Genomic DNA, 14,297 nt, shown 5'->3' on the forward strand with positions numbered 1-14,297 from the left:
GGGGACGACAGAGGATGAGATGGCTGGATGGCATCACCAACTCAATGGACATGAATTTGGGTGAACTCTGGGAGTTGGTGATGGACAGGGAGGTCTGGCATGCTGCAATTCATGGGGTCGCAAAGAGTCGGACATTACTCAGCGACTGGACTGAACTGAACCGAACTGATAGGACCTTTTCCCATTTTGCAAGTATTTGAAGAGTACATTCCAACCCAGGCTATTATCTGTCTGGCAAATGGGCATAATAATTCGAGAGGGATATAGTGTAGGCTCATGAAAGTTTTTATTACATTTTGAAATTACAGGTGAAATATGTTTATATAGTTATCCTAAGAGATCTATATAAAGTAGAAATAGCGTTCGAAAGTTTTACATTGACTTGGAATTTAAATCATTGTGTGCATTTTTACCCACATTGCATTTGGAGCTTCCTTTTGTTAGATAATAATAATTTTAGTGAAGATGAGAAGTTATGATACTCTAACATTATCCTTACAGGATGTCTGTTTTCTAGATTAAGGAACTCTTCAAGCTGTAATCCAAAGGTTCAGTTCAGTCCACTGCCTGTTTGTGTAGATAAAGATTTTTTGGAACAAAGCCATGCCCATTTGTTTGGGCATGTTGTAGCTTTTTATTACAGGATTATATGGTTGCAACAAAATGATGTGCAAAATTGAAGATATTTACTCCTTCCTTTACAGAAAATGTTTGCCAATCCCTGGTCCTGATAATGGGCAAGTGTTTGGTGTACCTTTCCAGTTTGGAAACAGCTGTGCCGGCCAGGTTTGCAAAAGTCTTTAAGAGTAGTCACGGATTTCCCGATGCTTTTAAAATCTTTTATGGCTATATACATTTGAGCTGAGATTCTAGTGTATAATTCTGACCTGAGATTGTCTCAAACTGTTGCTTACTTGTAACAGTCATCCCAAAATTTGAAAGGGAACTGGATGTTAAGGAAGCCATTGAGATACAAAAAGGATACAGATTTCACTTCCTTTTAAGCATCACTGATACAGCTCAATCCCTGGCAAAATCAGTTATGTTATCCATAGGTGAATTAAGTAGTAGCAGATCCATATTAAATAGTGGGTGTCTAAGTACATAAGCCTGTCTTTTCAACATTTTTTTGTAGTGTTTTCAGCTTAATATGGCCATTCCTGAGAAATATGAAATAACTTGAGTCCACTCACTATGCTTAATTTTTATTAAGTACACAGTAGCAAGGGTAATCACACATCACACGTTTTTGAGGGGGGCTCAGTGACAAAATGCCACTTCCTGGGAGCATCGTCCTCCTTGTTCTTTTACTTTTCTATTCTTCCTGGAAGACTCTCATATCTTCTACTCATTGCTCTAATGAATGATTCTTTCTTCTTCCTCATCGCTCAGCTGATGATGTTACTTTTCTCCTTTTATTAATTGAAGCCGACCAAAGAGAGCTTCCACCACCTCGTGCAATCACATCTGCTCACCGTCCAGGATCTGTGCCCTAACTGTCCGCTGCCCTGACCTGTTCTGTGCTGTCTGAAGCCAGTTTCTCCAGCCTCAGTGGGAGGAGAGTTTGAGGGGAGAATGGGTACATGTATGACTGAGTCACTCTGCTGTGTACCTGAAACTGTCACAACATTGTTAATCAGCTATACTCCAGTATAAAATAAACACTTGGGAAAAAAAAAAAGCCAATTCCTCCAAATGTGCCCTGGGTCCCGTCCCTCCCACCTTCTCCAGGCCACCATCATCCCCTCTCTCTTCTGCGTCAAAGTTTTTGTTTTTCTGCTGGATCACTCCTATCAGTATATAAACTTCCTCTTAAAAGAAACAAACAACAGCCCTTGACCCTAGTCATCTCCACCAATTGCCACACAGGTCTTTGCAGCAAATCTTCAAAGAGTTGTTTATATTCACTGTCTATGTCTTGTCATCAGCCACCCCCTTTAGACCCACTTCAGCTTTTTCCTTGATCTCTTGCTTTGTGGAAACTGCTTGTGTAGTATATCCGTGACCCCACATTGCTAAATCCTAGAGGACAGTTTTCCATCGTCTTTGTCTTGGGCCATCAGCAGCATTTGACCTGACTCTTCACTCCCCATTCCTCGATGTTCCTTCTTTCCTTGACATTGATCTCATCTCTCCACCTGTTTTCTGCTTTCTGTCCCCTGTTGATCATCTCCTTCAGTGGCTTCTCCTGCTTTCTCCAAACTTTTACTGTTGGGGTGCCCCAGAGTTCAGTCCCCAATCTTCCTCTATCTCTCTGTTCACATGACTATAGAAGTAAGCTCCTGCATCTTGGTGGGTTGCAGTGTGCTCTCCCTGATAGCACCAACTGACTGCCTACCTCAAACTGGAACCCCAGTGGGAGCTGCGTGCCTGAAACCATGAGCTAATGTTTAAAACTCGGCGCTTTGGGTGATCTGCATTTTTGTCCTGTCTTTTCCTGAAATTTTCTGTTTCAATGCAGGGAAGTGGTATGGGTGGCTTCTGTTCCTCTGTAACATTTGCATGCTGTCATTGGCAAGAATCCTCTCAGCTGGGACCCAGCTGGATCCTCCTTGTCCTTGGGCCCAGAGACAGGACATCTGCTCTCTCTACTTCATTTCACAATTGGGCAGCACCTGAAATCTGTTTTAGCGACTATCTGATTATGTGTCTCTTTCCATTAGTAGACTTTGAGGCCCATGAAGGCAGAGCTATGTGGGATCTGTCTTGGGACACTGATATCTGACCCAGTCTCACCCATGGCAAGGTTTAATGAATGTTCATGGAATTGTGAGTGACATTGCCTGAAGCAGAGCTTCATCAGAAGCCCTGCATGAAGCAGATGGAAACAGTTCTGGAGATGGATGGTGGTGATGGTTATACCACAATTTGAATGTACTTAATGCCACTGATCTGTGCACTTATCACTTACTCTTTTTTTTTAATTCAATTTTTGGCTCAAATTTTTTAAAAAGTTAATTAAATTAATTAATTTATTTTTGGCCATGTCAGCACATGTGGGATCTTAGTTCTCTGACCGGGAATTGAACCTATGCCCCTTGCATTGGAAGTGCAGAGTCTTAACCTCTGGACCAACAGGGAAGTCCTTGAACCATGCACTTAAAAGTGGTTAGGATAGTAAACTGTATATATATTTGACCACAAAAAAAAAATTGGGGGAAAGAAGTTAATGCATGAGGCATCCATCAGTCTATGATACTCTTGGATTGTCTTACTGGACAAGCCAAGGCCAGGAGGCATGGAGAATTTCTACTGAGGAGAATGGAATTGTTAGCATTGGTTTTGTGCTATTAAAATGGCTTTTTCTTATCTCTGCTGTTTATCTATGCTTTAAAATTTGATTCACTTTACAGTTTTTCTTTGGTTCCTGTATCCCTTTGATATTCACTCTGCAGTTTGTCTTTGGTTCCTGTATCCCTTTGATAAACTGCTTATTTGTGATCATCCTTCCATCAGATTTAATAGTTAAAATTTCTACATTTTAGAGCCACAGACAGGTAGAAGTGGAAATCATGGACCAGAGACTTGGCATCAGACTGAGTTCCCGTCCTAGTGCTGCCGTCTGCTACATGTGTTCTTGGACTTCTCGCACCTTGGGAAGGTCCGGGAGGAAGGATCAAGCCTGTGTCATCAGCTGGCCGTGTGCACCATATTTTGAATATGGATGTGTACTAGACATAATTATTGTATTATTACTGGCTTTTTGTATAATAATAGTATTGCAGTTCTATAGAAGAGCATCCTTATTCTTTAAAAGACATGCTGAAATAGAAAAAAAAACAAACCCTGATTTTTTTCACTCCGTTCTCTTCTGTTTATTTAAAGAATAAAATCCAAAGTCAAATCTGGTCCTGTTAACCTAGAAATGCTCCATATGATTTTTATAAACGAAAGAGTTTTTACTCTAAATGCAGTTTTAAGTAGTGTTTTCAGTTTAAATAAAAGTCATTTACATTTCAAGCATGGGACATTGCCTTCATTTGGACCAGGATGGTTGCAAGTATCCTAGAGAATTCACAATTCAAGCAGCTTTCATATCAATGTGTTTCTTTTTTCAATCTAGAGCAGGTTGATATGACATTCAGTATAGCAATAAAAAATATTCCAAATACAGCAGGTGACAAAGTATTTTGGGGGATTCATTTGCCAAACTTCCTTTGGTCTTCTGACTTGAGCTCAAGAAATGAAAAGTGGAGAATAGAATAAATATATATATAAAAAAAAGCACCCGGTGGGGGCTCAGCACACAGGTGAGCTGGACTGGGGTGAATGAATAAACCAGAGCATCTCCTTACTGTAGCCTGTCCTTTCACATAGCTTGGCTGATGCCTTGTGATTGGGGAATAAGGTTTTACAGTGCTGAGGGCAGAGGGCAGAGCCTCTCTGTTCTTCCTGGACCCCCAGGCCTTGTCTGCTTCTCGAGCCCTCTCCAGGCAGTTAGAAGATGCAGTGATCCGTAGTCCACCTTCAATACGAGTCCAGGGGAGAGCAGGAGGGACAACTAGTTGAAGACCCAGGAGGTAGTTCCTTGGAGGAATTCCTTGCTGAACTGAGTTTTGGACCTTTTATTTTTGCTCAGTGGCCGAGGGATGGAGAAGTAGGTTGTCTTAGACACATGAAAGGTGAAGAAGCATTCTGTCCCAGCAGAGTTCAGGTGGAGCTGGTTGTCTGCTATTTGCATGACCAATGGACTTGTGTTGCTTTAGACATGTGTGTGCATGAATTCCTATCTTGTTCTATTTCTTTCCACTGACTGGGGAGGTTTTTTTTTTGGCCAAACTGGGCCAAGTACCTAGAGAGAGAGTTTCAGAAAGAGAGAGAGGAGAAAATCACATGTGTTTGTGGAATGGAGGAGGAAAGATATTCCCAGGATTCTTGCCCCCAAGGAGTGATGTTGATCCTGGGTGGGGTGGATGAGAATAGTTAGAAAACCCAGCTGATAGATCTGTTTTCATGAGGGATTTTGTGTGATCTATGGACCTAAACAGGATTTTTTAGGACCTTGGCTCAAAGGAGTATACATAGCAGTGGAAGGGACATTCTTTGTGCCTTTGCTTAGAGCCCAGCTCCCTTCTGGTACCTTGGTGAATCTTTGAGGCCACCTTTGGGTTAGCACCAGGTTCTGTGGGGGTATATAACTAATGCAGTTTGAGTAAAGGTTAAATGCAGTTGAAATAAGATTTTGTGTTAGGCTGCTCAGGGCACCTGTCTCCTTGTTGGTCACCATGCCTGATTTGATGACCTGGCTGGCTAGCCTGTGTGCCCATTCTTCTCTATCATTCTGTCTGAGACGAGATCATTGACAAATTCAAACTGCTGCAGTAAGAGGAAGGTTCTGGGGCTTGTACTGTCCAGAGTGTGTGCTGAGATTCGACAGACCCAAGCTTCATTTGATTGCTGTGTGACTTTGGGGAACTTTTTTTTCCCCTCTCTCAGCTTTGGTTTTCTCACTGGGAAATGGGAATAAGATTGTGGTGAGGATTTAAGGGAATCAGAGATCTGAAGGGTTTGCACAGCTCGACATTCAATAGCTTATGATATTGCTGTTTACATTATTAGTCATCTTAGTGTGCGAATTGGAATCCACTTACTCTTGCAGAGTATATGCTTTTCTGTATCAGTTGGTAGAACTCAACTCACTCCCTGCCCACACGTTGTATGAGGGAGGCTGCTGTCACTTCATTTATGAAGAGACTGAGGCCCAAAAGGGTGAAGTTTGTTTCTTCAGCTCAGAGAGCTGGACTGAAATTATGGCAAGTGAGCATTTCTGAGTAACTGGTCCAGAGAACTTCTTTCTGCCAACATCACTGGCTCATGGCAGCAGTAAAAAACATGTATCACACACACACACACAAATGCTCCCTTGGTTACAGACACACAGGTGGGTGGAACATCACATATGAGGTGTGTTTTTATTTTCATTGAAGTATAGCTGATTTACAATGTTGCATTATCACAGCAAAGTGATTCAGTTATTTATCTATCTATATATATCCATATTCTTTTTTAGATGCTTTTCCATTATACTTTATTACAAAATAATGAGTATAGTTCCCTGTGCTGTACAGTACATTCGTGTTGATTATTTTATATATAGTAGTGTGTATATGTTAATCCCATCCTCCTAATTTATCTCTCTCCCTGCTTTCCTCCTTGGTAACTAAAGTTTTGTTTTTTATGTCTATGGGTCTATTTCTCTTTTGTATATGAGTTAATCTGTATCATTTTTTTTAGATTGCACATATAAGCCATGCCATATGATATTCATCTTTTCTCTGTCTGACTTACTTCACTCAGTATAATAATCTCTGGGTCCATCCATGTTGCTGCAAGTGGCATTATTTTCCTCAATTTTATGGCTGCGTAATAGGTTTTGATCAGCTAGTTTCTCAAGGTCTTGCTTAGATCTTCATGGACTTGAAAGTTTGCATAAGGTGTGACTCTCAGGCAGCAGGCTTCCTTACATGCCTCAGGCAGGACAGCTCTCTGAGGTGTCTGCAGAGTCTGTCAGCCTGGGGGGAGAGGTTGGGCAGAGAGCTGACATCCGGAGATCACTTCTCACAGGCGTTCCTTCATTCACGGCAAGCCCACTGCCATCATCACACTTTGCAGATGAGGAAACGGCGCTGGGGAGGTCACTCGTGCGCCGAGGGTAGTGACGCCTGGGCCTTGAACCCTGGCAGCCAGACTCCAGGCCTGCGCTCTCACCCTCTGTGCGGCCCTGGGGGGTGGCTGATGAGCAGAGTTCATCAAAAACGCACTCTGAACCTACAGATGAAAGAGGAGGCCTGCAAACATGCGAAGGTTCCTTTGTGAACTGAATTGTGCTTTAGTTGTTCTCTGTGTCAGCAAAGAGCCACCATGAACTCCCAGGTTGTCTGCCCCGGCAAAGGGCTGATTTATGAGGATTTGCTCAGCTCTAACCAGCTGGTTAACGACAGGACGCTTTTAACGTTTCAAGGGGAGGAAGTGAGTAAATAGGCATTGAGAGTGAAGCTGGCCAAGTCCCTGGGGTTGGCTGGATGGTGAATTCAGTTGAAAGAAGTTTTGACACACAATGCTGACATTGCTAGACCCAGTTTTGAACCAGGGCTGTGCTGTGCTTAGTCTCGCTCAGTTTTGTCCAACTGTCTGCATCCCCATGGACTATAGCCCACCAGGCTCCTCTGTCCATGGAATTTTCCAGCAAGAATACTGGAGTGGGCTGCCATGCCCTCCTCCAGGGGATCTTCCCAACCCAGGGATCGACTCCGGGTCTCCCGCATTGCAGGCGGATTCTTTATCATCTGAGTCACCAGGAAAGCACAAGAATACTGGAATGGGTAGCCTATCCCTTCTCCAGGGCATCTTTCCAACTCAGGAATCAAACCAGGGTTTCTTGCATTCCGGGTATATTCTTTACCAACTGAGCTACTAGGGAAGCCCATTTTGAACTGGAGTACCTAGTAAATGAGAGCCAGAAAATCAGAATTTGAGGGTCAGTTCCCCATTTCTCACGGAGAAGAGTCATCCAAAGAAATATCCATGTGTATTATTGGGAGTAGGGGAGGTTATGTGATTTAGGTGGACTAAGTCAGATGGAAAAGGAAAACTAGTTGCCCAGATAGTAACAGGTGATGCACACCCTTAATTCATTTTAAATTTGATAAAATTACTATGTGAAGTTTTTGAACAATTAGAAGACTTATATTTTATATTATATCCTACTAATTCCTTGTGCATATTTACAAGCCTTTTATCCCATAGAATGTAAGAAACTATTCTACATTTGATTTTATTTTTTCAGTTCTATACAATAAGGCAATACTTTACATTGCCTTTTTTGTCCCTAAGAAGAAATGCAAAATTAGAATGTTTTTGCAGAATTAACTTAGTGGGCCAAGATTTCTATAATCCTTCAGTATGTCTTAGAAATAGAAGCCATGAGGCAGTGGTCAAGTGTATGTCCAGTATGTGTGTGTGCTCAGTCACTCATTTGTGTCCGACTCTTTGCAATTCCCATGGACTGTAGCCCACCAGGCTCCTGTGTCCATGGGATTTGCCAGGCAAGAATCCTGGAGTGGGTTGCCATTTCCTCCTCCAGGGGATCTTCCTGCAGGGATCGAACTGACGTTTTCTGCAGCTCCTGCATTGGCACGTGGATTCTTTTCCACTAAACCATCTGAGAAGCCCTATATCCAGGATATAATGACCCTGAATATAATGTTATAAGAACCAAAACGAAATGAACATGTTCTTCTTTAGTCCTTAGGCTCTCACAACCCTCACTTTTCTCCCTTGTCTCCCCTGGGTCACTTCCACACTGGAGGAAACACTGAGCCTTCCTAAGGGTCATTGGCTGTATTTTTATTGATGTTCCTAAAGAATTCCCGAAGGTTTTCCTGCTTTTGGGGAATCGGTGACTCAGAAAATCCTTTTTGATCATAAGAGAAGCCAGTCTTTTGGCAGGCCCTTTGGGGGATGCAAGCGAGGAAAGGGAAGGAGAACTGGAAAATACAGGGGGGGAAAAAGGTGGGAGACTATGAGAATGTTTATTTGCTTCTAAATCAGAATAAATGGGCAGCTTTCTGCAAAAGCAAACAGACTGCAAATTCATTACCCAGCTCCGTGCAGGATGCTCATTCATTCATTACTCTAGATTGATTGCAGAGACTAAGTACGAGTGCAGTTTTAGACATCCCTTTTCAGAAATGAGAGCCAGACCTGAGCCTTAGAAGTAAGTAACTTTGGGACTTCCCTGGTGGTCCAGTGGGTGGAACTGTGCTCCCAGTGTGGGGGACTCAGGTTCCATCCCACAAGCTGCAACTAAGACCCGGCACAGTCAAAATAAATAAATATTAAAAATAAATAAAAAATATTAAAAAAAAAAGGAAGTAACTTCAAGTTGCTTAGGATGTGATGGAAGGAAAGAGAGAGAAAAGCTCTCAGTATATCTCAGACTTTTCAAATGATTTCTTTAAAACCGTTCTTGCCCGTATGTCTGTCCAGGGCAGCTCCAGAACCTAGCCTGGTGCTCACGAAGGGCTCCATTTTCTCCAGATGAGGCTGACATTTCATAAGCCTCTTTGGGACATCTACCAGCTGCAACATGCAAAATAAAAATATAAGACATTAACAGTAAATGATGGTTCGTGTTGGCTTTACTCCAGAGAAAATCTCAGGTCTGCCACTGGAGGGTCTTCCGTTCTTCCTGGGCAGCTTGTGGGAAGCCCAGGTCAGAGGATGGACTGGGAGAGCTGGGATATCTCAGTGCTGTTCGTCTCCACTGCACACACTGCTTAGACACAGAGCCTTTAAGGCTGTGACGAAGGAAGGGACATCAAGAATGGGTGCAACTCATACATTTACCTGGATGTGTGATGATTTTGAGACCATTTCCTCCCTTCATCCTATTAAATGTTTAATACTTTTTCATTTTACCATCTAATTCTGCTGGTTGGTAGAAATTCCAGCCTCCCAAACTCTCCAACTCTGGGGACACGCCATGGTGACTGCCATGATTCTTCTCCCTCTCCTCTCCCACAGGCTATGGGAAGGCAGGCCGGGGAGCTGACTGAAGTGAGATCTTTGAATTGAAGCAGTGTGTGTGAATCCTGCAGAAACACACTCCCCTCCATATTTGGAGCAGGTCACATGGTTTTATTCTTAGAGTCAGTGTGAGGGCACAGTCTGTTCAACTTTTATGGGTGGAAAATGCATCCTCCTCACCTACCCTCCCTGCCAGAAAAGCATCATTAAAATGTAAGAGAGAATTTTTGGTAGGAACGATGAAACCAGATCATGTCCCAGTCTTTGGTCCTTTCTTTATTCTCCCCTGTATCTTCACTGTCAACATGGATAATAAATGGCACATGTTTTCTGCATACCCTTAGAAGGAATGCCTTTGGAAGAAAGCTTTGGAAACTGTGTAAAACTTGTGTGTTTGTGGTAAGTCCCGAATTCCAGGGCCCTTGATCCTCACTTCTCTGCTCTTTATCTCATTAAACTTTTTGTGTCCTAAGTGGGCTAAATCGCTGTTTTGTCTGACTCTTTGTGACCCCATGGACTGTGGCCCTCCATGGGATTCTCCAGGCAAGAAGACTGGAGTGGGTTGCCATGCCCTCCTCCAGTGTATCTTCCCAATCCAGGGATCGAACCTACGTCTCTTAGTTCTCCTGCACTGGCATGCCGGTTCTTTACCACTCGTGCCACCTGGGAAGTCCTTTGTGTCCTGTGGCACATAATTATAGCTTTCTAACAACAAATCAGTACTTAATGCAGAAAATATTGAAAACATAGCTAAAGAAAACAAAATTCATCCTTACCATGACTCACGTGTGGGAAAAACGAACATTTTAGTGTATTTCTTCTAGTCTTTTTTTCTACACACGTGTTTATCACAGGGCTTCAACATGGTGACGGAGGAGTTAGAAATTCTCCTATTTTATTCCTTAAATACTTGGACTCACTCTCCTTCTCAGTTCTCCTTATAGGAAAGGATTTTCAATGTCTTGAAGTTTCACTTAGGAGGGAGGTTCTGCCCCTTACTGAAGACAATGCGCCCCTTAGTGACACCCATAGCACAATTATTTCTACCATAGAAAAGTCCGTGAAATCGCATCTCACCCAGACTTCTGAACCATCTTTGAAAATTTTGCAGTCAATGCAGTCTGACACTTCATAGGAGCAAAGGTGAAAAGCAGGGCAGAGCGAACTGTTAATACAATGCCCAGAGCTACTCAGGGTCAGGAGAGCTGGGAAATGGTGTGAGTTGGCAAGGGAAGACACTGTGGCTTTTATAGAACTGTGCCATTGCACATAGTATGATTAATAAATAGCTGTGTGCTGAGTCAACTGAGTCGTTGCTGCAGGGAAAAGAAACAAATGAATCCTCACAGGTTATATTTTGTCTGGGGAGTGAGGGTTAAACTGGGCATGAACTCACAGAACGTCTAATACCTCCTTCCCACCCCCAAGGGGGATTTAGGAAAGAAGAGAAATGCCCAAGCAAATACTTGATGGTGGCAATTGCAGGGAGAGTTCTGGCATTTCTTTTCTTTACTGTTAACTTGTATTTCAGAAAGACCAAGGGCTTTCTTAAAGGGCCAATAAGCCCTGTACATAAGAACTATATCTAAGAAATTGGACTGGGACTATAATGTTTAAGCTTGAAACAGCTCTGCAAAGACACATTTATTTCTAAATTAAACATTCTTTTAAAACATTAAGAAAAATTTTTATTGGAAATAGTTGCTTTACAATGTTGTGTTACTTTCTGCTGTACAGCAAAGTGAATCAGCCATAGTATACATATATTCCATTTTTTGGATTTCCTTCCCATTTAGGTCACCACAGAGCCTTGAGGTGAGTCCCCTGAGCTATACAGTAGATGCTCATTAATTATCTATTTTATGCATAATATCAATAGTGTATATATGTCAATCCCAGTCTCCCAATTCATCTCCACACCTTCTGTGGAATGGATAAAGGAGATGTGGCACATACATACAGTGGAGTATTACTCAGCCATAAAGCTTTTTTTTTTTTTAATTTTAGAAAAGAATTAGGAAATAGAGAATTTAAAAACTCTCATCATTGACTTTTTGACAATAACCACCGCTGCTAATACTCTTTTATACACTTCTGCCCTTTCTGCTCCCAGCTCTTTTTCTCTTTGCTTTGTGTATATTTTTAATCTCTTACTGTGGTCATTGTAAAGTGAACTTTACATTGTAAAGTATGCAGCTTTGAAAAGTGAAAGTGGCTTAGCCATGTCCGACTATTTGCGACCCCATGAACTGTAGCTCACCAGTCTCCACTGTCCATGGAATTCTTCAGGCAAGAATACTGGAGTGGGTAAACATTCCCTTCTCCATGGGATTTTCCTGACCCAAGGGTCGAACCCAGGTCTCCTGCATTATAGACAGATTCTTTACTCTCTGAGCCACCAGGGAAGCCCCTTGTCTTATAAATCATGTTTCAGTGAACATCTTTGTAGCTAACTAAGTCTTTGCCTGGAACCTAAATTACTCCTTTGGGTACACATCCAGCAAGAGCAGGATTTGGTAAAGTGGTATATATATTTAAGATGTGTCACAGGGCACCACACTGATGTAGAGATGTGGGTATGCAACATGTACTACTTTTACACACTGATAATAATGTTTTACTCAGCCTTTACGAACACCTCCTGATTTGATGTCAAGGCAAAACTACAAAGCACTACTATATTTCAATTTCTACTTTTTTCATTATATAATGAAATAAAAAACTAGTTTTCATTTTCTAATTGCACACTTAAATCTCTTCTTCAGTGAATTGGCTCTGCATGTCCGTTCCACACTCACCTCCCCCAAATTTTGGGAGTTCTTTTTGTTATAGAGTAACATTAAAATTTTTTTAATTGAAATTTAGTTAATTTACCATAGTGTGTTTCAAGTATACAGCAAGGTGGTTCAATTATACACACACACACAGACACACACATATTTTTTCAGATTCTTTTCCATTATAGGTCATTCTAAGATACTGAATATAATTCCCTATGCTGTATGGTAGGGTCTTGTTGTTTGCCTAGTTTATATATAGTAGTGTGTATAAGTTAATTCCCTGACTCCTAATTTATTTCCCCCACTCTGCTATCCCCTTTTGTAGCTGTAAGTTTGTTTTCTGTTTGTGAGTCTATTTCTGTTTTGTAAATAAGTTCATTTGTGTCATTTTTTTAGATTCCATATGTAGGTGATATCATATGATATTTGTCTTTCTCTGAATAATTTAATATGATAATCTCTAGGTCCATCCACTTTGCAAATGACATTATTTCATTTTTATGGCTGAGTAGTATTCCATTTGTCTATGTATCTATATCATCTTCTTTACCTATTCCACTGTTGATGGACATTTAGGTTGCTTCCATGTCTTGGCTATTGTAAATGGTGCTACAGTGAACACTGGGGTGCCTGTATCTTTGAATTATGGTTTTCTCTGGATATATGCCCAGGAATGGGATTGCAGAATCATATGGTAACTCTATTTTTGTTTTTTAAAGAACCTCCATACTGTTCTCGAGTAATGTTTTTTAATATCTGGCAGACATTTGAATACATTTGCATTAGGTTACATAAAATACACAGCTGCAAGTTTCATATTTAAGAAAGGTAAGAGCACTTGTGAATGGGCGTGCAAGAGACAAACCTGAAGAAGAGAACATTTAGGAACTGTCTGGAAGTTTTTAGAACTGATGCTTAAACACATTTTCCTAAAAGAAATATGCATATAGAAAAGTGCTCATATCATAAATTATACAGTTCAGTGATTTTCACAAACCAAACGTATGTGTGAAACCGGCACCAAGCCCTTGAAACAGATGGTCACCAGCATCTTAGAGCCTGCATATCTGACTTATCAGCATGGACTAGTTGTAGCTGTTTTTGTACTTTACAGATTTATTATTTGGCTTCTCCTTTCTTGCTCTATATTGTATTTACAGGATTCATTCACATGTCGTGTAGTTCATTCACCTTGTTTTGTGGTGAATGTGCCACAGTTTATGAATCCTTCCTACCGCTGATGGGCACTGGCAGTTTTGAATGTTTGGTTACAAATGGTGCTTCTGTGTATATTCTAGTACCTGTGTTTCAGCACACTTGGTGTCAGGAGTACAGCTGGCATTTTAACAAACTTTCATGTGTCTACATCCTTCTTTTGTCTTCTCCACCTACCTCTCTTAGGCCAAGTACAGAACAGCACGGACTTGAAATGAATGTTTTTCTGTTTTGTCTTTTCTTGTAGTCACCCTTTTAGTAAGGATGCGAGTGATGAAGTTCTGTTAACAAGATACTGATGTAAATTGTGGATAATGACTGTTGGCTTCAGCCTGGGCTCTCATCTCTCTGTGAAGCGTTACATTTTCCATCCTGTTATTTTCTTCTTCATCAGTTCTTGACTCATTCTAGTAAATGGAAGGTTCAAATTGTCTGAAGAGGAAAGAGTTTTTTAATGTATTGGTCTTACAAGCAACCTTTCTTGGTTTACCAGTTTAATGAAAACCACATCTTTGGGGCAAGGCCATGTGCATGCATGAGTTGAGGTTGAGGTGTCCCAAATCAAGATCACACTGCTGTGTGATCTTCTGGTAGAATTAAATAAAAGGCATTAAAAAAATTTATAGCCGCCTTTTACCAGCTCTATGTCTGATTTTTTTTTTTTTTTCTCTCTCTAGATTCTTTGGCTGACATGAGTTTTGAAGTTCTGCCATATTCACTTATCAGCCTGTGGCAAATGCAGTCCTACCAGAGTAAGATGAAAGGCTGAGAATT

The 14,297-nt window shown here is 41.3% G+C and overlaps 1 protein-coding gene across 4 annotated transcripts in view; it reads left to right on the forward strand.

Moving 5' to 3' along the window:
• GLI3 (GLI family zinc finger 3) overlaps window positions 1-14,297 on the forward strand; it is a 321,249-nt gene that overhangs the window by 66,747 nt on the left and 240,205 nt on the right. Inside the window, exon 1 of one of the 4 annotated variants that reach the window (XM_010829084.1) lies at window positions 135-786. The exons of the other annotated variants lie outside the window; for them this stretch is intronic. The gene's annotated coding sequence lies outside the window, so the exon portion shown is untranslated. Of the gene's footprint in view, window positions 1-134; window positions 787-14,297 lie in introns of those variants that run through there. 4 annotated transcript variants of the gene reach the window in all.

Source organism: Bison bison, unplaced genomic scaffold (genome assembly GCF_000754665.1).
Source record: "Bison bison bison isolate TAMUID 2011002044 unplaced genomic scaffold, Bison_UMD1.0 scf7180017864499, whole genome shotgun sequence".
In the NCBI taxonomy this organism is placed as follows: Eukaryota; Metazoa; Chordata; class Mammalia; order Artiodactyla; family Bovidae; genus Bison; species Bison bison.